Source organism: Leucoraja erinacea, chromosome 17 (assembly GCF_028641065.1).
Source record: "Leucoraja erinacea ecotype New England chromosome 17, Leri_hhj_1, whole genome shotgun sequence".
In the NCBI taxonomy this organism is placed as follows: Eukaryota; Metazoa; Chordata; class Chondrichthyes; order Rajiformes; family Rajidae; genus Leucoraja; species Leucoraja erinaceus.
Window position 1 is genome coordinate 21,111,746 of NC_073393.1, and position 22,867 is coordinate 21,134,612.

Sequence of the window (22,867 nt, forward strand, 5' to 3'; positions counted from 1 at the left end):
GCACCGCTCTTAAGACTTAGAGCGCGTACTGGACTTTGAAGATTGCTCCAAAACTTGGTGTCATGCAGTCTCAATGGACTATTTCTGCACACTTTGTTGAGGGGGATTGTGCTGTGTATGGCAATACTTTGCAGAACTGTATGCAATAAAATAATTTCACTGTGCATTTGCACACATGACAATAAAGCACCCTTGGCATCCCTGGGATGTGGAGGAATCCAGAGCACTTGGTGGAAACCCAGGCGGTCTAGGGGAGAACATGCAAACTCTACACAGACAGCACCCGATGTCAGGATCGAACCTACTCTACCTGCTGCCCCACTGTGCTGCCCATGGCTGGTCAAATGAAAGAAGAAAAGGGGAAAAATTGATGGCAGACAAAAATAGCCAGTGCTGATTCAGACAGAACGAAATGAAGAGCTATTTCAAATCTGATATTGCTTCCTACAGGCTTTTATGCACGCAAGCCAAGAGACCTCGGCCAACACCTGATCAACCAATGAGGAAGGGTCCTGACCTTCCGTGGCAGAGAAAATAATTTACTGTGGGCGGCACAGTGGCGCAGCGGGAGTGTTGCTGCCTCAGCACCAGAGACTCTGGTTCGATCCTAACTGCAAGGACTGTCTGTGTGGAGTTCTCCCTGTGACTGCGTGGGTTTTCACTGGGTGCTCTGGTTGTCTAGTGTGTGTGTAGGATAGAACTAGTGAACGGGTGATTGCCGGTCGCGTGGACTCAGTGGGCTGAAAGGCCTGTTTCCAAGCTGTATATCTAAACCACAGTGCCATATCCCATAATATTTGGGCCAAAGACCCATCATTTATTTATTTGCCTCTGTACTCCACAATTTGAGATTTGTAATAGAAAAAAAAATCACGTGGTTAAAGTGCTCAGTGTCAGATTTTATTGAAGGCTATTTTTATACATTTTGGTTTCACCATGTAGAAATTACAGCTGTGTTTATACAAAGTCCCCCCCATTTCAGGGCACGATAATCTTTGGGACAAATGGTTTTACAGGTGTTTATAATTGCTCAGGTGTGTTAATTACCTCCTTGATGCAGGTATAAGAGAGGTCTCAGCACCTCGTCTTTCCTCCAGTCTTTCTATCACCTTTGGAAACTTTTATAGCTGTTTATCAACATGAGGACCAAAGTTGTGCCAATGGAAGTCAAAGATGCTGTTATGAGACTGAGAAACAAGAACTGTTAGAGACATCAGTTAAACCTTAGGCTTACCAAAATCAAATGTTTGGAACATCATTAAGAAGAAAGAAAGCACTGGTGAACTTACTAATGGCAAAGGGACTGGCAGGCCAAGGAAGATCTCCACAGCTGATGACGGAAGAATTCTCTCTATAATAAAGAAAAATCCCCAAACACCTGTCTGACAGATCAGAAGCATTCTTCAGGAGTCGGGTGTTGATTTGTCAATGACCACTGTCTGCAGAAGACTTCATGAACAGAAATACAGAGGCTACACTGCAAGATGCAAACTACTGGTTAGCTGCAAAAATAGGATGGCCAGGTTACAGTTTGCCAAGAAGCAACCACGGTTCTGGAAAAAGGTCTTGTGGGCAGATGAGACGAAGATTAACTTATATCAGATTGATAACAAGATATGGAGGAAAGAACAAACTGCCCAAGATCCAAAACATACCACCTCATCTGTGAAACACGGTGGTGGAGATGTTGTGACCTATGCATGTATGGCTGCTGAAGGTACTGGCTCAATTATCTTCATTGATGATACAACTGTTGATGGTAGTAGCAAAATGAATTCCGAAGTGCATAGTCTGCTCAAGTTCAAACAAATGCCTCAAAACTCATTGGCCGGCCGTTCATTCTACAGCAAGACAATGATCCCAAACATATTGCTAAAGCATCAAAAGAGTTTTTCAAAGCTAAGAAATGGTCAATTCATGAGTGGCCAAGTCAATCACCCAATCTGAACCCAATTGAGCATGCCTTTTACAGGCTGAAGAGAAAACTGAAGGGGACTGCCCTCAAAACAAGCATAAGCTAAAGATGGCTTCAATACAGGACTGGCAGAGCATCACCAGAGAAGACACCCAGCAACTGGTGATGTCCATGAATCACAGACTTCAAGCAGTCATTGTATGCAAAGGATATGCAACAAAATACTTAACATGACTACTTTCATTTACATGACATTGCTGTGTCCCAAACATTATGGTGCCCTGAAGTGGGGGGACTATGTATAAACACTGCTGTAATTTCTATGGTGAAACCACCAATGTTTAAACATGGCTTTTATTAAAATCTGACAATGTGCACTTTAACCACATGTGATTTTTTAAACATTTTTATTTTTTTCTATTACAAATCTCAAATTGTGGAGTACAGAGGCAATTAAATAAATGACGGTCTTTGTCCCAAACATGATGGAGGGCACTGTATATTAATCAGTGATTTTTGATGGTTGCTAATGGTTTGAGAACAGAGATGAGTTGGGGCAGTCACGGGCAGGAGGATGCTTTCAGCTTTGCCTCAAACAATCTCTACTGCTGCATCTGTAGGAGCATTGTTCACCTGCTGTCATGACAACTGCTGATAGTAGTCCTACAACATTCGCATTCCTAGTGTGTGTCTTGTTCTAAAAATAAACCACGGAGCTTCGCTTTACAGAAGCTCTGATCTTAGCACAAGCCTGCAGTGGAAGGTGTGGTCTGGGCTGCCTCTGGATCCCAGTTTGGTTTCGAGTTAAAATTGAAAATCAGAGGGAATTTTTCACATACACCGATTAATCAACCCGCCCGTGTCTGGCCCATTGCACCCTCGTGGTCGGCTGCGGGAGGCACCCCCCCCCAGGGAACAAATGTGGACGGGAGAGGAGATGGAGACCCACAACAGTCTGGGACTTGCCTAGAACTGGCACCGCTCATAAGAACTGGAGCGTGGACTTTGAAAATGGCGCCTAAATATGGTGCCTCTTGCATGCGGGCACAGTAGACTACCTCTGTACACTTGCTAATGGGAGATCAGGGGTATGGCGATACTCTGCTGGACTGGAAAAATAATTTAACTGTGTTAGCTCTTCGCACAAGTGACAATAAAAGCACCATTGAACCAATTGCCGGATGCTATCATAGATAGTGAAGATGATCATCAAAAATCACTGCAGGATCTTGATCAGATGAGCAAGTGGGCTGAGGAGTGGTTAATGGAGTTACATGAATAAATGTGAAGTGTTGCACTTTGGGAAGTCAAACCAGGACAGGACCTTCACAGTGAATGTTTAGCTTATTGTCACTGGTTTAGTGTCACCACGGTACAGTGAAAAACCCTTGGGAGCTATCCGGTCAGCAGAAATACATTTGAATGGCATGTGGGCAGGTACCTGATAGAGAAAGGTTTCAAGAGGGAAGGCACACAGTGTTGGAGTAACTCAGCATCTGGGCCAAATGTGGGTAGGTGGAGCTGGTGTACATTCAGCATCTTGGTCAGCAAGGGGAAGTTGTATGACTTTTATTCAATGAATAATTGAATCCTACTTTAACGTAAAGCACCCTCACCTTGACTTTATCTGAAGCCCTGGTGGTGTGTCCCAACTCTTCATCCCAACTCCTCATGTCACCACCCATCGACACTGGCTCTTAGTCCACATATTCCATCTTTCACTTCCTCCGTGCTGGGTGATCAATGGTCGGCATGGCCTTGATGGGCTGGAGGGCCTGTTCATGGTGTATCTTTCAATCAGTCAAACCTTCAGTCCTTTAATCTTTGCCCTTTTCCCAATTGATTAAAAGACTCTGTGCCTCTCATAATTTTAGATACTTCTATCACGTCTCCCGTCAACCTCCGACAATCTGCAGTAAACAATCTACGTTTGTCCTGCCTCTCCCTCTAGTTAGTACCCTCCAATCCAGGAACAGATTTGGTAAACCTCTTTTTGCACCCTATCCAAAGGCTCTACATCCTTCCTGAGGATGAGTAAATAAGGCAGGCAGAGCTACTTGCAGTACTCTAAACGGGTCAAACATGCGTCTGGGGCTGTGAGGGAAGAGGTCTATTAGCTGCACCACTACATCATCCTAAAATCTTGAGTCCTATCATCACAGTGCAGACAAAGGGTACATTTTTGGCAGACACATATGGTGGAGTAACTTAGTGGGTCAGGCAGCATCCCCAGAGAGCATGGATAGGCGATGTTTTGAGTCGGAAATCCTCTTAAGACTGATTGTAGGGGGGCAGGAAAGAAAGCTGGAAAAGAAGGGTAGGGCAGAGCATGGGCGGTAACAGATGAACATGGTCGAGGGTATAATTTGATGGGCAGATTTGATACATTGTTGTTTATTAAGGGTTTTAAGTAAAGAGCGATGATATCAAGCCCCACTGAGAGTACGACACAGTTCTAGGTCTTCTTACACAAGAAATTATAGACTTGCCTTGCAGGGAGTGTAGCGGGGTCCTATGCCCAATCGCTGTTCAGTACTCCTCCCTTACTTTCTCCGGCCATTATGGAATCCACGTGTCTGCAGACGGTGACGTTAACTATCGGGGACGGCTGTGATTGACTGGGTATCGGAAGCAGCAGAGATTGATGTTCAGCGTGTTGCATCAGTGAAAAGCCAGAGGGTCTATGGGGAGGGTGGATCTAATTCTCATTTAAGGAATTGGTGCAGTTATAAAAGAAAGCAAGAAATTTGGCATGAGGTAGGCTTCTAAAACAAAAGGAAATAGCGAGGTTGCTGTTGCTTTTGGTCACAGTTCCCCACCCTCAATAATCCTGGTGAATCGGTGATGTAGGTTTCAGAGGACTGAGCCGCTCTTTTCCACTGGAGCAGCTCATGCTGGCTGTGTTGGGGGCAGTAGATTTTGGCTGTTGTTCCCACTCTTCTATTCCTCATTCGTGCAGGTTGATAGGTTCATACCTGTCTGCATCCTTTACATTGGCGAGACTAGGCATAGACTCAGCGGCTGTTTCGCTGAACACTTGCACTCAGTCTGCCGAGGCCTGCAGGATCTGGCCTGCTGAGTTACTCCAACACTGTGTCTTCCCTCTTTATATTAAAAAAAAAAAAATCTTCTTGCTTGGAAACAAGCCCAATATTGATTCCAATCCTAATTGAAACTGTTTTCATTGAAGACTCATAAATCAAAAAAGGTTTGGAAGAACGGTTTTCTGAGGATGGGTCAGTAATTTGCGCCGGGGACCCTGTTTTTGAAATGCTGTCACTGTTGTAGAAGGGTGAACAGGCAGAATTGATGCCCAGAACCCTTCCAGAACTGACAGGGATGATTGACCAGGTAATCTGCTTGTAATAGTCCCCTGATGCTCTTCAGAGTACTGTGTTGTTTTAGTGCCTTCTATAATGGGCTACTTGAATCTTACCCTGCCAATGTTTCCTACATTCATCATCTGGTAAATCCAAACCCCTGGTCTCTATTTGTGGCTTTTTAATTAATTTTCAGGGAATTGGGTTTTTAAATTGGTTGATTATACTCTGATCAAAGACTGATCATAAACTGACTGACTGAGGATGTTGCCAGGATTTGAAGGACAGAGCTTCCCTCAAATCCTGGCAACAAACGTTTCCCGTCTGATTCCTATTAAATCATTCCACTCTCACCTTACCTTTGGCCTCTGTTTCTTGATTCCCCTGCTCTGGGTAAAAGACTCTGTGCATCTATCTTATCTATTCCACTCATCTTTATCACTTCGCAGCCTCCTGTGCTCCGAGGAATAAAGTCCGAGCCTGTCCAACCTCTCCCTCAAGCTCAAGCCCTCAAGTCCTCGCAACATCTAGCACTATTTGGAAGTTCTCGAGTTGGATTTGGTAATAAAAATGCAAATTGTCCCAAGTTAGTAGGGTGTGGATGAGCAAGTGGGATAACATAGTGTGAGCTGGATGATTGATGGTCGACATGAACTCAGTGGGCCGAAGGGCCTGTTTCCATGCTGTATCCTTAAGCGAAGAGGCCTGAAGCAAGGTTTATAATCTCTGTTCCTGTTCCAGAGTGAATCCTGTCTGAAGGTTCCTGATCCTAAACACCGTTTGTCCATTCCCTCTATAGAAGCTGCCTGACCCACTGAATTCCTTCAACACTTTGTGTTTTGCTCAAAATTCCAGCTTCTGCAGTTTATTGTGTTTCCAGTTATTTTATCATTTAGTTTCCCTCAGTCCAGAGGTAAACCAAATTGCAACTGCAAGAGTTATGGCTTTCAATGCATTAATTTAGTTATTCCATTTAATAATGAGGGAGCACCATGTAAGGTTGCCAACAGCTTGGTTTTGATTCTTATGGCTTATCTCACGACTAGATTATAGTTTGTCTTGTTGATTTGACATGCATCTTAAAATCTAATATTCTACTGTTCATAATTCTAAGTGACGAACCATGGGCAAATGTTTTTAGGTTTAGCTCAGATCTCTACTGCTGTATCTTTCCTCTCCCCATCGCTCTTGCTCATCACCCCCTTCCCACCCAGCCAGTGACTGGCTGAACAGCTCTGCTGTCTTCTGTTTTATTTCACTTTTCTAGAGTTTACAGAAGTTTACTTTACAATCTTCCCCGTGCTCTTTTCACAAGCAAGAGCTTCCGTCCGCTTAGGGAGGGGAAATAATTTTTATTGAATGGTTCATTCAAAAGTCAGTAGTCACTGTGACCATCTGAAATCCCTAAAGTGTAGTAAACTCTACTCTGCGGTAAACTCTGAAGTTCGTACAGAAAAGTACATGCACTATAGTTTTTTAATTTATATCTTGCTCATAGCCTCATAGTCCCCTGTGACGGCTGCCACGACCACTTTTCAAGTGCGCTTGTCCGCGCCCGTGCTGCGATAAAGACCGCCGCCGCCATGTTGTAGAACTTGAAGGAGCCCAGCGGAGTGCGCAGCACGACTTGATCACGTGTTCAATGGCTTCAATCCAGAGCCCTGGGGGGTGGAGTGCAGCCTGAACACGTAACTGGACCTCGTGGAACACAGTGCCCCTGCGCGTTGAAAATTCTGCGCAACTTGCTGTGAGGAGCAAAGGCATTGTGACGTCATCCAGCTCGCCTCAGCACGTTAGATTTCAAAAATGTCAGAATGGTGAACAATTTCAGTAAAAAAACTCTAGAAATAATTAATCCAATTTTCAGATGAGGGGATTATTGAGATCATGAGATAAATCTCTACTGGAATAGGTAAATATTTCACCGTTACCGCGTCGGGTTTTCGAGAAAACATCTGAATCAAAGAAAAAGTTCAAACAAGCAAACATTCCCACAAGTAAACATCCAAGATCAGAGATTTATATTATAATAGATTAACGTGGCTCTCGGGTGTCAAGTTGCTGACTGAGCTATGGCCTCCTTTGTCTACCCTCTGCCAACTAACCCTTCAAATCTTGGCTCTGTGTCTCCTAACTCGCACCAAGTCCCGTCCACCCATCGCCCACTGTGTGCTGACCCAATTTAGATTTCCGTTAAACTTTTTAAAATTCCTTTCTCTTGACTCTCGGCGGTTTGCCTTTTCCTTTCTCTGATCTCTTCTGACGTCTTCCTCTGTTTCTGTCTTTTTGGACAAGTCCTTGAAGTAACTTGCTGTCAGATTTCAGAACTGCTCTTGTGCATCAAAGATGCTGCATAAAAACGCGATGCAAAGTACTGTGAGCGCATGGCCTGGGGCATGGGCTGGGAAGCAGCGGATAATGCATTTGTATAGCAACTCCTGCCTCAATGCTCTACATGTGAACATCCTGTGGGTTCCGGTTTCTTAGCGTGTCACGTTGATTATTTACAAGCATAGTCTGTTTTAGGCCCTCTTCGTACTGATTTTGTTTTAAAAAGAAAATTGAATATGATTGTATAAGTGAACACTAATCCTGTAATTACCAAGAAACAGATGGCTTACTTAGACTTGCACTTAATACCTAGCCAAAATGTTACGCTAGGCAGCTTATGAACCATAGGGTGATTTTTGCTGAGACTTTAATCTTTCCACAGTGTTTTGCCTGCTGCCTTCGCCTCATTGCTGAAGAAGGTTGCTTGCTGGGGTTTTGCTCTACGGGCAAATGTGATCAGTCACTTAGATCGGCTTGAATCTTTCCAGCATATGTTCGCCCATAGCATGGGCACTGTGCAGTGAACTGCTGTGGGACCTCCTCTCCCCTCCTCACTGTGCCCCCCATCACTTAACCTGGCCGCTATTGCATAAGCAACATCACCAGGCCCGACGGTGCCAGACCTGGTTTCCTTGGTGGTTTACAATGAATAATTGCTCTGCCTGTTGGGTTGGACCTGCTTGGTAGTGGCCCGAAGTGCTAGGTTCTCTTCACTGCCACAGTGCATATCTCTCATCGATGGTCTCTCTTTTCATGCTCGTTATCAGCTCGGGCAGAACCAGGTTTACTGAAATCTATTTCGCAACTTTGTCATAAATGAAAGACTGACCTGTTTTAGTTTTAGAGATACAGCATGGAAACAGGCTCTTTGGCCCACCGAGTCTGCGCCGACCAGTGTGGGAGGGAACTGGAGCACCTGGAGAAAACCCACACAGGTTATGGGGGGAACGGACAAACTGCATACGGATGGCATCAGGGTCAAACCCGGTCTCTGGCACTGTCAGGCAGCAGCTCTACCGCTGAGCCACTGTGCTGTTTGTGTTTCAATATCTCCCTGACCTTGGAGCACTTTCAAAGGGTAGTCTCTTTATGTAATGTGGGAGCTGCTTCCTCCCTGTTCAGCCTACTGAACTGACCTCCCATTAGCTAGGGTGTAGCCCCAATCCTCCAACCTACTTCGTTGTGGCCTTTGCACTTATTTATCTGCACTTTCTTGATAGCTGTAACACTATATTCTGCTTTCTGTTATTTTTCTCTATGCATTAGCAAGATGGAAATATCAAATACTAGAGAGCATAGCTTTGAGGTGAGAGTGGCAAAGTTTAAAGGAGATGTGTGGGGGCAGGTTTTTACACAGAGGGTGGCGATGCCTGGAATGTGCTGCTGGGGTGGTGGTGGAGGCAAATGTTAGAGTGGTGTTTTAGAGACTTTTAAGTAGGTACATGGATATGCAGTGGGGGAGGGTGGATATTACCCACGTGCAAATAGAGATTAATGGCATGTTTTACATGGACATTGTGGGCTGAAGGGCCTGTTTTTGTGCTGTTCTATATACTAATAATAAACCAATACTGTGATGATGAAGCTGCTGGATAGTAAAGAGCCAACGAATGAAGTGAAGAGGATGTTTCCAATCGCGGGAGAGTCCCACGACCAGGAAACACAACCTCAGAATAAAAAGGCGTACCTTTGGAAAGGAGATGAGGAGGAATTTATTTCGTCAGACGATGGGGAATCTGCGAAACCCATTGCCACGGACAACTGTGGAGGCCAAGTCTTTGGTATTTTTGAAGCGGAGATTGAGTGATTCTTGATTAATAAGGGTATCAAAGATTACGGGGAGCAGGTCGGAGAATGGGGTTGAGAGAAAAAAAATATCAGCCATGATTGAATGAGCAGAGTAGACTAGATGGGCTGAATGGCCTAATTCTGCTTTTATGAAGTTATAAATCTGCAGTCCTGAGTGACCTGGGCTTGAGCACGACTCCAGCCAGACCAGTGTGCTTGTCTCTGCTCCCCCCTGAGGTCAGCCGGCAAGGTACCTGGATTCATCAAACTGTCCATGAAGTGGTTCGGAACACGTGGCTCATCTCCTTCAGGAAGTTACTCTTGCAATGGGCAAAGAGCGCGGACAATTCCATAAAGGATTGCTATTCAGAAAGCCCAAATTTAGAATTAAACAGCTGGAATATGTTGAATGCTCCTCTGGGTCAGGTGCAGATTTAAATGTTCTCTGCAATGTTTAAATTGTGTAGTGGGAGACAAGTGTCTAATCTGCAAATCAGTCTGAATGCACAAACTGTTATACATGGTTTGGGAATGCAGTTTAAGTTACGTGGCTAACACAAGATAACTTGTTGTTGGCAAACTAATTCTCCTCCCACTGGTTAAACTTGTGGGGTGGGGGGTGTGGAGCGTAAATTTAAAATATTTTGCACGGAACAGTGCTGGAAATGTCGTTGTTGTAAGTGGCATTGACTTGTTGCTTTTGGCTGACAAACAAAAAAAATGTCAAAATCTTATAACTAAGTTGTTTCCATATTACTAAGAAAAATGTTGAAAGATGGAAAGGAAATTAGTTTTACCAGGTGTTGCCCTATCCCGGACATTAAGAGTTGATGCGTTATAGTCGTACAGCACAGAAACAAGCCTTTCTACCCAACCTGCCAATGCTGAACAAGATGCCCATCTAAGCTAGTGGCATTTGGCCCATATCGCTCTAAACCTTAGTACCTGTGCGAATGTCTTCCAAATGTTGTTCTTCCACCTGCTTCAATCTCCTCTGGCAACTTGTTCCATGTACCCACCATCATCTGTGGGGAAAAAGTTGCCACTCAGATTCTGATTACATTTTTTCCCCCTCACCTCAAACCTATGCCATCTAGTTCTCCTACCTGCGTAAAATAATCTGTACATTCACCCTATTTATTTTTCTCGTGATTTTACCGACTATAAGACCGCCCCTCAGCCTCCTGCAGTCCAAGGAATAAAGTCCCAGCCTGCACAACCTCTCCTTTATAGCTCTGCTCATGTGTCCTGTCAGCATCCTCATAAATGTTCTCTGCATTCATTCCAGCTAAATGGCATATTTTCTGTAGCAATGTGACCAAAACTAAGCACAATACTACAAGTGTGGCCTCACCAACGTCTTTTTCCGCATTCCAATTTGTATACTCAATTTCTCTTGGGGAGAATGGATAACAAACTTAGGGCAATGGTATTTCTCTGGGAGTAGGCATAGACACAATGGGCTGCATGGCTCCTGTGCGGTAGGGGAAGTGTTAAAGGGTTTTTGAAATGATTTAGTTGTGGAAAAGAATGTGAACTGTTTAGTTTAGAGATACTGTGTGGAAACTGGCCCTACAGCCCATCAAGTCCATGCTGGCTACTGATCACCTGTACACTAATTTTATGTTATCCCACTTTTGTGACTGCCATACTAGGGGCAATTTACAGAGGCCAATTAAACTGCAAACCTGCACACCTTTGGGATGTGGGAGGAAACCAAAGCACCCGGCGAAAACCCACACGGTCACAGGATGAGTGTGCAAACTCTGCATAGACAGCACCTGTAGTCAGAATTGAACCCAGGTCTTGGGCTTTGAGATAGCTGTTCTACCGTTGCGCACTTTGCCGACCAACTTTTTTTTTACTGCCACCACTGCGGAACTGTTCAGCATGTTAACTTGTTCCCCTGATCACATTCTGATGCAGTGGGCAGCATTTGGCTGTGTGCTACATGTGCAGATTTCTTTCCCCCGGAGTCGCCTGTTTGCATTTTCTGTCAGGTCTGCTGATTAATTCATGGGAGGTTTGAGATAAAATGTTCAGAATTAAATCTGCTCACTGGCGGACAATAAACAAGTCAAACAAGGAAGAATCAAAACCTCTTTGTTTATCTCTCGGAATTCTGCAGTCAGGGTTCACAGTCCCTCGGTATGTCTAGAATGTGCAGTTTGTTCATGAGCTGGTGTTTGATGCCAGAATTATAACAAGAATGAGAACGCTCTCTGTTTTAGGAAGATGCAGATTTCTGACGGCATATTCACTCACTGCACTAATCACAGCAATTTGAGTTCATCTCTTGCCATAGATCGCTAGGTTTTATTTCTAAAAAAGACAAAGTGCTGGAGTAACTCAGCAGGTCAGGCAGCATCTTTGGAGAACATGGATAGGTGATGTTTTGGGTCGAGACCTTTCTGCAGACTGATTGTAGCAGGGGCAGAAAACTAATCTAAGCTAGTCCTATTTACCTGGGAAGGATTTGACCCAAAACATCAGCTATCCATGTTCTCCAGAGATGCTGGCTGCCTGACTCACTGAGTTATTCCAGCACTTTGTTTTTTTTTTTGTTGTAAACCAGCATCTGCAGTTCCTTGTTTCAAGATTTTATTTCTATTGACTTCACATTAAGGTAGTACAAATCCATTTACAATTTGAGGAGTAGTCTTTGATTTGAAGAGATGAGGATGAGGTAACTGGTGCAGACACACTTGAGGGAAAACTGGTTAAATATTGCAAGGAACAGAGGGCATTTTTGAAGGAAGTTTGTGTGAAGTACAAACTTTGGTGTTCACCTGCGGGGCTGAATGGTCTGTTTCTACGCTGTGAATTCTGCTCATCACTTGTTGCCAGGAATTACCAGGAATGAGGAAAGGAAGGGTGAAGATGATGCGATTAGAATAGGGCAACAGTATGGGAATTCTAATGGCAAAGCAGATTGATTGATGGGGGTCCGCAGTGGCGAGGGAGGTCGAGTTGTGGGCCTGCAGCAGCCTGGGTCTTGCCTGGGCTTACTCTAAGGACCCCTGGACTTTGGACTTTTTTTCCCCCCTAAACGGTGCCAAAATATGGTGACAGCATTTGTGGTTGTGCAAAAGAATGTCACTATGCTGTGCATATGTGACAATCAAGAACCACCGAACCACTGTGTCTTGTAGCATCTTGAAATGTACCTAACCCTTTAAATATATATTCAGCTACTTGACCTCTGCAACCCTCCATGAGAGCGAGTCAATCATCTTGGTGAAAAAAAATATTTTATCTCAATCCTAAATTACACTTCCCATACCTGGAAGTGTAACTTCTTGTTCTAGACACTTCAGCCAGGGGAACATGCTCTCTGTTTCCTAAGTCTCGCCAAGTTGACACTTTGTCATTGGGTCCATTTTATTCTTTAAATCTCTAATGAACGCAAGGCTAGTCAAGTGGAAAGATATCCTCTCGTGTGTAATGTGCCTGCACTCAATATTCCAGCTGTGTTCTCTCCAAACTCTTCTAGGTGCTCCATAATTGTAACAACGCATCTTTAGGCTTAGGTTTTTTATTGTCGTGTGTACTGAGGAACAGTGAAAAGCTTTGTCTTGCATGCTAACCAATCAGACCAAACAATGCCTTGCATAAATACAGTCAAATTAAACTCGAGTGCAGTTGGTGGGCAAAGTACAAGATACTGAGGGCAGAGTATAGTTTTCAGCATTGTGGAGCATGTCCCAGAGACAAAGTCCATTGTCTGCAAAGGAGTAGAGGTGAATCGGACAGTGTCCTGGTTTATGAAGGAACTGTTCGGAAACCTGATAATAAAGGGGAAGGAGCACCCATGCTCAAATCCTCACACCATGAAAGGTATGAACGTGATTTCTCTAATGTCAAGTAACCCCTGCATTTCCCCCTCTCTTCCTCTCTCTCTCCCTCTCTCTCAGCCTAGTTGTCCTACCGGTTCCACTGTTCACATCTTTGTATCCCTTCATTACCACCTCTTCCCCAACTAACAATGAACTCTCTGAATTTGTAGTCGGCAGGGCAGTACTCTGCATATCGCCAACTTGGATGTGTTGTGCATACTAACGTGCTGTCAGTGCCCCCTTAAAACTGTCTAGTGAAGGTGATTTGACTATATTGTTGTCTAGTTTATTCCATTCCCTTAAGGTTCTTACAAAGAATTAGTTCTTATAAATATCTGTCCTGGCGAATGGGGTTTCTATTTGCATATCATTTCTCTTTCTTGTTCTCCTTTCTGTTGAGTATGTTATGTATCCATCTGCAGTAATGCCCACGATCCCCTTTTGAATCTTGTACCACATGGCTAGTCTGTTCCTTGCCCTTCTTGTTTCCAGCATTTCCCACTCCAGATCAGACAGCATCTGGGTGACACTGCTACCTCTATTGTAGTTCCCGATGTAAAAGCATGCTGCTTTCCTCTGTACCCATTCTAGTTTGTCGATATGACCAGTTTTGTTCGGGTCCCAGGCGCATGAAGCGTATTCCAGTAAGAGTCTAACCAATGTTGTATATGCTGTGGTTTTCACTTCTTTTGGGCAGAACCAGAGGTTTCATTTAAGGAATCCTAGTGTCCAGTTGGCTTTAGTGACCGTGTTGTCCACGTGTTCCCCCACGAAAGCTTGTTATCAAGATGAACTCCAAGGTATGGTTGTGAACTTGTACGATGAAGTATTTGTCCACAAAAGACGTAGTCTCGAGTAGGTGGTTTCTTCTTGTTTGAAATGACCATAATTGAGCATTTGGTTGGGTTGAAGCTCATCTTCCATGTGTTTTGCCATAATTCCAAGGACTTAAGGTCTTCTTGTTAGGAGTTCATATCCTCTACATCAGTAACAGGTGTATATACAAGACAATCATCTGCAAAGAGTCTTGTTTTACAATTTATGTGTTCAGGTAGATCATTAATGTACATCAGGGACGACAGTGGTCCGAGGACCGTGCCTTGCGGTACTCCTGACAGGACAGTACTTGTTCTTCTAAAGAAATGTTTCCTTCACAGGTCACCCTCTGTGTCCGGTTTTGTGAGAAAGTCCCTAATCCAGTTATGTAGACTATTTCTGATGCCATAATAATCCAGTTTTCCTCTGAGCCTTTCATGAGGAACTTTATCAAACGCTTTCAAAAAGTTCAGGATTGCCATCTGTATAGATTTCCCTTATCTAATGCCCTTGTGATGGGCTGTTATGGGCCATTCCTTGGTCATCTGTTGCCAGCCCTGCTTTGTTCTGACCGTTTCATACCTCCAGTACCCTCTACTTTCAATGTGAAAAAGACTCCCAACCTGAAATGTACTGATTAGTACGGGTGTCAGACGTTATGGGGAGAAGGCAGGAGAATGGGAGGGAGAGATATATCAGCCATAATTGAATGGCGGAGTAGACTTGATGGGCCGAATGGCCTAATTTTACTCCTATCACTTATTGTCTTATGAAATGTCCTTTTTCTCCAGAGATGCTGCCTGAGCCGCTGAGTTGGTCCCGCACTGTGCGTATGTCGGTATAAACCAGCATCTGTATTTCTTTTCTACACCGTTGGTCAGTTCAACTGCTTGCTACACATGCACGGTTGACTGGTGAACAAGGACACCCAAGTCTCTGTCCAGCAACATTTCCCATGCTAATGGCATTGAAGAAATGGCTAACTGCACATTTATCTGTGTTTCCCTGCATCTGTCGAGTTTCTGAGCACTCCTTCAATCAGTCAAAGTTATTTTGAAGTCTCTGCATCTTCTCAGCTCACAATCCCACCCAGTTTAGTGTTGTTACAAACTTCAATTATGACATCTGGTTTCCTCATCCGAGCAGCCGAGGCCCAGGCTCGGACCCCTGCAGTTTCCCACCCGTTCTGCCACCCTGTAATGGGCCCATTCATTCCTGCTGCTTCCTGTTTGTCAACCAACTCTCAATCCATGCCAATATATGACCCCCAGTAGCAGTAGTTTTGAGCAGTGACATTATGTGTCTGACTTTATCAACGGCATTGTGAAAATCCAAGATCACACCAGCTAATGGCTCCCTTTTATTTTCTCTATTAAATGCTTAGCAAATAATCACTGGTATGTTGGCCAAAAACAGATTCCCTTTCAGAAATCTATATTGATTGTGTCGAACCCCGTTGACATTTTGAGCATCCTGTTAGCTTGTGCTTTATAGTAGTTCCTAGCATTTTCCACTATTGATGGAACGGTCTTCGGATTCCTGTGTTTTCCCTCCCCCTCCATTTTTAAACAGTGGCATAACTTGACTTGTCTCCAATTCCATAGGCGCTAACCCTGATAACCAGGTTTATAGGCAGCATTTCTGGAGAGAAGGAATGGGTGACGTTTCGAGTCGAGACCCTTCTTCAGTCTCCCGTTCCTTCTCTCCAGAGATGCTGCTGAGTTACTCCAGCATTTTTTGTCTACCTTCAATTTAAACCAGCACCTGCAGTTCTTTCTTGTACAAACCCTGATAACCAACTGTCTGTGCGAGTGATCAGTCTGCAGGAGGGTCCAGAACTAAAATGTCACCTGTCCATTTCTCTCCACAGATGCTGCCTGACCCACTGAGTTCCTCCAGCCCTGTGTTTGCTCTAATATATCTGACAGGTTTTCTCTTCCATGCGAGCTAATGGAAAATATTTCAATTCATCTGCCATTTCCTTATGAGCAACTATAAACTCTCCTGCCCTGTCTATAATGGGGTCACGTTTGCCTTGCTGTTCTTTTACTTTTCACTTACCGAGAAGCGGTTTCAGTCGAGTTGTGTTTTTCTCTAGTCCTCTTGCATTCCACCTTCCATCTCTTCATCAATTTCTAGAAGGTCCTTTGCTGAATAATAAAATCTGCGTAATTGTAACTAAACATTGTTAGTGATCAGTGAGTGAATGGGAGCAGTTAGAGAGTGAGAACATAGACGAACAAATCTCGACACAAGAAACAACACACCTGACTAACTCAGTGGGTCAGGTAACATCCCCCTAAGTTCCTCTAGCACTTTGTATCTTGCTCAAGATTCCAGCATCTGCAGTTCCCCATGCCTCCTGAACACAAGAATGTAGGAGCTGCATAATGGACAGATATGATCCATAGGACATGGCCGGCAAGTCGATCTGGGTACGATTTCCACAACCAGAGTTAGTTTAGTTTATTGTCACACACACCGAGGTGCAGTGAAGAGCTTTTTTGTTGCGTGCTATCCAACCAGCAGAAAGACAGTACAAGATTACAATCAAACCAGTGTTCAGATACGGGATGTTTAAGAAGGAACTGCAGATGCTGGAAAATCGAAGGTACACAACAATGCTGGAGAAACTCAGCGGGTGCAGCAGCATCTATGGAGCAAAGGAGATAGGCAACGTTTTGGGCCGAAACGTTGCCTATCTCCGTCACTCCATAGATGCTGCTGCACCCGCTGAGTTTCTCCAGCATTGTTGTGTACCTTCAGATACAGGATAATGGAAATAAGGTTCAGTACAAGAAAAGTATGATTAAAGAGTTCCGAGAGTCTCCAATGTGGTAGATGTGAGGCCAGGACTGTTCTCTAGGTAATAGGATGGTTCAGTTGCCTGATGACAGATGTGAAGAATCTTTTGCCCGAATGGGGGGTCGAAGCGGGGGTGAGACTTGTCTTTGATTCTGCCGGTGGCCTTCCCGAGGCAGCGTAAAGAGTAGATGGAGTCAATAGAAGGGAGGATGGTTTGTGTGATGGTCTAGGCTGCTTCCACAATTCTGCAATTTCTTGTGGTCTTGTATGGATCTGTTTCCAAACCATCCTGTGATGCATCCTGATAAAAGAAGGGCAGAAAGAGAGAACCCCAAGCCAATCCCGCAGGACACTTGGCCATAAAACATCATTCAAACATTGCGAGAACCATTTGAGGTCTTGGTGCAGGATGTCACCTGGACAGATTCACAGAACCAGAAGACGAGGTTACAGAACCAGCACACGAGAGCACAGGAATTACTGGGGCAGCAACTGTCCTGTTGGGACTACGTCAGCCCACACCCTCTCAATTGAATCGGTGATTGTACACTTGCCAACTAGCACACAACAGTTTGATTGTCTTGGTGCATCTGTGAAATGCTTTGTTCTGCACATTCTTCATGTGTGCAAACTGGGATGTTTTAAATCACTTTACAGTGTTCTGTTTCTTTTATTGTTTTAAATGGCTTGTTAATCCAAAGGGGAGTTATTTCACTGTCTTGTTCGGCTGTGACTTAGTTTTCTATTTTCATCCTCATGACAACACCAGAATGCCTTTGAAGAGGATCTAATGGTTTTAGTGGATAATCACATTGGGGATTTAATGGTCAGATCTGTTGTGACTGCTGGATTGGGTGAGTGTTAGAGTAAACGAGCAGATCTGTTAGCATTCGGGTTGCAAACACGTCATGACAATTTGTAAACACTTGTGTATGAACGCTTTATTAGTGTGGGTGCAAAAATGTTTCATTAGACTGCGGGCAGCATTATCTTCTTAGACTGTCTGGATATTTCAAGTAGCATTGACCATATTTGACCAGCGTTATACTTGTGGAAATTAATGTTTTGCCTTTTCAGGTTCCTTTTGCTGTGAGACACTGTTTGGTTCTCAGACTGAAGTATCCTGTGCCGTTCCCCAGACACCATTGTCTCCCCAAACTTTTTGCAATCCCTACTGTATGGTGACACCGTGATGCTTCCAAAGTGTCCATTCGTGCTGAGGAAGCGTTGCTAGTGAGGGTCGATATGCTACTAGACATATAGTCAGGCAGAATCTGTGGAGGGATTGGACAGACGGTGTTTCGTTCCCAACCCGCTGGTTCCTGCAGCATTTTGTCTTTTGTTCACGATCCCAGCATCTGAAGTTCCTTGTATCTCCAGCAAATAGAGACATGGATTTCCGCGTGTCGGCGGGTTGCCTTGCAGTACCAGGAAGGTCTGGTCTGTTGACGGGTCTGTTGATGTCCGCTGGCTTTGTAACTCTGTCTATTGTGAGAGTTTGAGAATACATTTACATTCAAGTGGAAACTAAAGTAAAATATATGATGGCAAGATTTCAATGTAGCTTCATTAGATGCCCACAGGAAACCAACCCTTGATCGTTTATTATTTCTTTTTCAAACTGACACGCTACATTGAAGCTTTGCTTAGGATAGCAAACTCTTGAAGGGATTCATAACAATCTCCAGGATGTTTAAAAACGGCTCTGCTGCCTGGGATTTTTGGAGGGAATGTATTTTTGGTTTGAAGGAAAAACCTGCATGAAGGCAGATCCTTTCAGGCATTTGGGTAATGATGTACTTTTGAGATGATCTCTGCGAAAGGCACAGCCATCATTTTGAACACAAGCTCCCACAACCTGCAATATGGCAATGAACCAGACCCCTCTCAGACCGTAAGACATTGGAGCAGAATTAAGCCATTCGGCCCGTTGAGTCTGTTCCACCATTCGATCATGGTGGATCTCTTTTTCCCCCTCAACCACATTATCCTGCCTTCTCCCTGTAACCTTTGACACCATTACTAATCAAGAACCTATCAATCCCCACTTTAAAAATACCCAATGACTTGGCCTCCACAGTTGCCTGTGGCAATTAATTCCACGGATTCACCAGCCTCTGGCTAAAGAATGTTCTCCTCATCTCCATTCTAAAGGCATGTCCTTTTATTCCGAGGCTGTGTCCTCTGGTCCTAGACTCTCCCACTACTGGAAACATCCTCTCTGCATTCACTCTCTCGTGGCCTTTCATTCTTTGGTAGGTTTCTATGAGATAGCCCCTCATCCTTCTAAACAGCGAGTACAGGCTAAGAGCCGGTCAAGAGTGTTTAATTGTCATGCTTACCGGCAACGGAACAATGAAATTCTTACTTGCAGCAGCATAACATGCTCATCACTATGGTAATGTAGAAATAAACATAATAATCTATAATACAACAAATGAATAAATGAATAATTAATGCCAGGAAACCATAAAAGTTCAAAACCAATGATATGGTCCATATGCTGAGTCTGAAGAAGGGTTTCAGCCCGAAACGTTGCCTATTTCCTTCGCTCCATAGATGCTGCTGCACCCGCTGTGTTTCTCCAGCTTTTTTGTGTACCTTTGCTGAGATTAATGTTATGTAGTGTCAAGGGCCTGATGGTTGCTGGGCAGCTGTTCTTGAACCTGGAGGTCAGGGTGTTCAGGCTCCTGTACCTTCTCCCCAATGGTAACAACAAGGTGAGAGTGTGACCAGAGCGTTGTGAGGCTACAATATTGATGGCCTTTTTGTGGCAGTATTTCTTGTAGATCCTGTCGATGGTGGGGATGTCAGTACCCATGATGGACCAGGCAGTGTCCACCACTCTCTGTAATCCCCTTCATTCCTACGTGTTTGATTTGACGAGCCAGGCCATGATGCAACCAGTCGAGATGCTCTTTACCGTAGACCTAGAGAAGTTCAATAGAGAAATGACGGTACGCTGGAGGTGGAGGCTAATTGAGTGGAAGGTGAGGAATGAGGGAGCTATCATTCTGCTGTTTGGAGAGAGATGAGGTGAAAGCAGTGCAAGTAATGGAGGAGATGCGAGAGAGGGCTCCGTCAACCACAGCAGACGGGAAGCCACGTGAGAAAGGACTATTCAGATATCGTGGAATGGAGGGATTGATGCACAGAGACAGAAGAACTGGGAGATAGGATGACTTGCTTTGATTTACCTCTGAGTGTATTAAAGTTCTGGATGCATTTGTGATTTGAAATCAATTTGTGCAGTTATGACCCATCTGCTTCATCTCTAGTTTACTTTGGAATTCGTTGGATCCTGTACTTATTCCCCACTCACTCATGTAACTAAACAAGACCAATATTAGAGAGGAAAAGAAAGACTTGGCATCGCTTTTGTCTTTTTGCACTATTATTTGTTTGTTGTATGTGTATGTATATTTAATTGTGTGTGTGTGCGTGTGTATATACAGTGCCCTCCATAATGTTTGTGACAGACCCATCATATATATATTTGCCTCTGTACTGTACAATTTGAGATTTGTAATAGAAAAAAAATCACATGTGGTTAAAGTACACATTGTCAGATTTTATTAAAGACATATTTATACATTTTGGTTTCACCATGTGGAAATGACAGCTGTGTTTATACATGGTCCCCTCCATTTCAGCAGTCGGGATGCTCTTTACCGTAGACCTAGAGAAGTTCATTAAATGCCCTCCATTTCAGGGCACCATAATGTTTGGGAGATATGGCTTCACAGGTGTTTGTAATTTAAGGGGTGTTTAAATGCCTCCTTAATGCAGGTATAAGAGAGTTCCAAGCACCTAATCTTCCAGTCTTTCCATCACCTTTGGAAACTTATATTGCTGTTTATCAACATGAGGACCAAAGTTGCGCCGATGAAAGTCAAAGAAGCCATTATGAGACTGAGAAACACGAATAAAACTGTTAGAGACACGAGCCAAACCTTAGGCTTACCAACATCAACTGTTTGGAACATCATTAAGAAGAAAGTGAGCTTACTAATCGCAAAGGGACTGGCAGGCCAAGGAAGACCTCCACAGCTGATGACAGAAGAATTCTCTCTATAATAAAGAAAAATCCCCAAACGCCTGTCCGATGGATCAGGAACATTCTTCAGGAGTCGGGTGTGGATTTGTCAATGATCACTGTCCACCGAAGACTTCATGAACAGAAATATAGAGGCTACACTGCTAGAAGCAAACCACTGGTTAGCTGCAAAAATAGGATGGCCAAGTTACAGTTTGCCAAAAAGTACTTAAAAGAGCATCCACAGTTCCGGAAAAAGGTCTTGTGGACAGATGAGACGAAGATTAAATTGTATCAGAGTGATGGCAAGAGTAAAGTACGGAGGAGAGAAGGAACTGCCCAAGACCTAAAGCATACCACCTCATCTGTGAAACATGGTGGTGGGGGTGTTATGGTATGGGCAGTTCCCCTGGCTGCTGAAGGTACTGGCTCACTTATCTTCATTGATGATAACCTGCTGATGGTAGTAGTATAATCAATTCTGAAGTGCATAGATACATGCCTCAAAACTCATTGGCCGGCGGTTCATTCTACAGCAAGACAATGATCCCAAACATACTGTTAAAGCAACAAAGGAGTTTTTCAAATCTATAAAATGATCAATCCTTGCATGGCCAAGTCAATCATCCGATCTGAACCCAATTTAGCATAGGTTGAAGAGAAAACTGAAGGGGACGAGCCCCCAAAAAACAAGCATAAGCTAAAGGTGGTTGCAATACAGGCCTGGCAGAGCATCGCCAGAGAAGACACCAAGCAACTGGTGATGTCTATGAATTGTAGGCTTCAAGCAGTCATTGCATGCAAAGGATATGCAACAAAATACTAAACATGACTACTTTCATTTACATGACATTGCTGTGCCCCAAACATTAGTGCCCTGAAATTGGGGGGGGGGGGGACTATGTATAAACACTGCTGTAATTTCTACAAGGTGAAACCAAAATATATAAAAATATCCTTTATTAAATATCTGACAATGTGCGCTTTAACCGCATGTGATTATTTTTCTATTACAAATCTCAAATTGTGGAGTACAGAGGCAAATAAATAAATGATGGATCTTTATCCCAAACATTATGGAGGGCACTGTGTGTGTGTGTGTGTGTGTGTGTGTGTGTGTGTGTGTGTGTGTGTGTGTGTGTGTATGTGTATGTATATATATATATGTGTGTGTGTGAGTGTATATATTAAACTAATTTTTGTTGTATTGTTTACAGAGTATTATGTTTACATGCTGCAAGTAAGAATTTCATTATTCTGTTTGGGACATATGACAATAAAGCACTCCTGATCTTGACTGCAGATGCCGGTTTACAAAGACCGATATTACCTGGGAAAAGTAAATGGGCAAGTACTGATGGGCATGAGGTTGTAGTGTGGAGTTGGTGCCGTCAAGAGGAGCAGGGCTGGCTTGTTTGTGGAGCTGCTGCTGGGAACACAATGGTGGGGAAGCAGGCAGCTACACCCTGCATGTTTTGGTACAGATGGCCTGCCTGGCTCTGAGCGAGTGAAAGGGCTTCTTTGTGGTGAACCAAGCTCTCTAAGTTCTCTCAATGACTCATTCATACCGGACTCATGTCTTTCTGAGATGTGTTTATTTTGTATAACATAATGCAAATAAAATGGTCTAAGCTGGTTCTTCATGTTGGTTTTGATGGTTCTCCCAACCTTTACTCATTTCTACATGTTGTTTTTCTGTGAAGCAGATACCTAAAGTGTTTGTGTGTCATCAAGGAGGGGGTGTTATGTCAGACGGAGTTCCTTCATTTAATGATTCCAAGCAGCATCAAAACATTGGTTTGGTTTATGTTGTACAAAGTGATCCTCAATGGCACTTGTAAGTATGAAGTGTTTTCTTCCTCCCACCCCACCCCCTTGACATTTTTTTCCTTTTTGACAGTGTGTTCTGAGAGATTAGAATACAGGTGTACTTTTTTAATTGGACTCTTTTTTTCCACTTAAAATCCCTTAAAATAGTGTGAATTATAGTGAAGGGCGTTTTCCCTGTTTTTAGTGTGAA

General features: G+C 43.8%; 1 protein-coding gene across 2 annotated transcripts in view; it reads left to right on the forward strand.

Moving 5' to 3' along the window:
• LOC129705289 (granule associated Rac and RHOG effector protein 1-like) overlaps nucleotides 1-22,867 on the forward strand; it is a 93,747-nt gene that overhangs the window by 22,216 nt on the left and 48,664 nt on the right. The window lies entirely within an intron of this gene.